Here is a 1,827-nt window from a genome sequence, read left to right as displayed (position 1 = left end):
CCTCAGACATTCTTGATGTGTGACCTTGTTTAAGTAATTAAGCTTAGTTCCTCATCTGTAAAAATGAACTGGAGCAATAATTAATAAGGATATTTGCCAAGGAAACCTAAAATGGTGTCACAAAGAGTTTGACTGAAATAACTGAATAACAAATAGTGTTGTATGTATATATGTATGCATATGTTGTTGTCATTGTGATTTGTCCTTCATTCTCAAAGAAGAGCCATGACATTGAGGAGGTGATGCCATGACAAACAAGTGAATTGGATTTGAGGGAGGGAAATATGCTAAAAAAAAACCCATTGAGAAAGTCTCACTTTCTCCTCCAGAGTCATCTGGGTCCAGTGGCCAGATATTTTGATCAGGACCACTGGAGATGACCCTGGATGCAAGGCAATCAGGGTTAAGTGACTTGCCCAGGATCACAGAGCCAGTAAGTGTCAAGTGTGTGAAGCTGAATTTGAACTCAGGTCCTATTGATTCCAGGGTGGGTGAACTGGGAAGAGCTTCTTGCCAAAGTTGGGACTTGAGCTAAGAATTGAAGGAAGCCAGGGAGGTCAGGAGGAGGACATAAGGAGGAAGAGAAGTTGAGAGGGGTTGACAATGAGAATGCTCAGAGTCTGGATCTGTATCATGTTCAAAAAACAGCAAGTGTATTGCAGAATATTCAGAGAGGAAGTAAGAAGACTGAAAAGGTTAGGAGAGGGTCAGTTTATAAAAGGTATTAAAAGCCAAACAATGTTTTCTATTTGATTCTAGAGATAATAGAAAGCCGCTGAAGTTTGTTGAAGGGGAAGAGTGGGATGTGATATGTGTGGGTTTTTTGTTTTTGTTTTTGTTTTGCTTTAGGAAGATCAATTTGACGGCTAAGTGGAGGGTGGATTGAATCGGGGAGAGATTTGAAACCAAGAAACCAATCAGAAGACTCTTGCCCATAGTTCAGGCATGGGAGGGGATGTGCATCAGCCCCAAGTAGGGATTGTCAGAAGAAAGAAAAGGGTACATATAAGAGATGCTGAGGAAATAGAAGTTAGAGGACTGTGCAAGGGTGAGGAGTGAAGGATGATACCTAGGTTTCAAATCTGAATGCCTGAGATAGTACCTTTGACAGTAACAGGGAACTTAGGAAGAAGTGAGGGTTTGGAGAGAAAGGTATTAGTTCATTTTGGACATGTTGAGTTTAAGATTTCTGTGGAGCATCATATTCAAGATGTCCTTAGGCAATAGAAAATGTGGGATTGTAGATGAGAGGAAAAGTTAGGGCTGGATGAGATGGAAGAGTCATTAGCATAGAGATAATGATTGAAACTAAGAAAGCTAATGAGAGCACCAAGTGAAATTGGATAGATTAAGAAGAGAATTGGGCCCAAGAAGGAGCCTTGGGAAGGACACTCATAGTTAGTAGGCATGAATTGGACGGATCCAACAAAGAAGATAAAAAAGCAGTCAGTTGGAAGAGAATGAGGAGAGTTCAGCCATGAAACTCAGAGAAAAGAGTATTAAGGAGAAGAGGGTGAAAAGCAATGTCAGAGGCTAGAGAGATCAAGAAGATTGAAAATTGGGAAAACGTCATTGGATTTGAGAAGGGATCTTTAGAGAAGACTGTTTCCATTGAATAATGAGTTCCAAAGCCAGAAGCAGAGACTTAAGAAGAGAATGAGAGGAAAGGAAGTGGAGGCACTGTTTATAGACAACCTTCTCAAGTTTGTCCCAAGAAGATTCAGGATGATAGCTAGAAGGGATAGTTCAATCAAGTGAAGGTTTTTTGAGGATGGGAGATTTATGGATATGTTTGGAGGCAATAGAGAATCAACCAGGAGATGGGGA

This window comes from Macrotis lagotis, chromosome X, assembly GCF_037893015.1.
Source record: "Macrotis lagotis isolate mMagLag1 chromosome X, bilby.v1.9.chrom.fasta, whole genome shotgun sequence".
NCBI classification, from domain to species: Eukaryota; Metazoa; Chordata; class Mammalia; order Peramelemorphia; family Peramelidae; genus Macrotis; species Macrotis lagotis.
The sequence above is the reverse complement of the archived record's forward strand: the minus strand, read 5'-3'. Positions refer to the sequence as shown.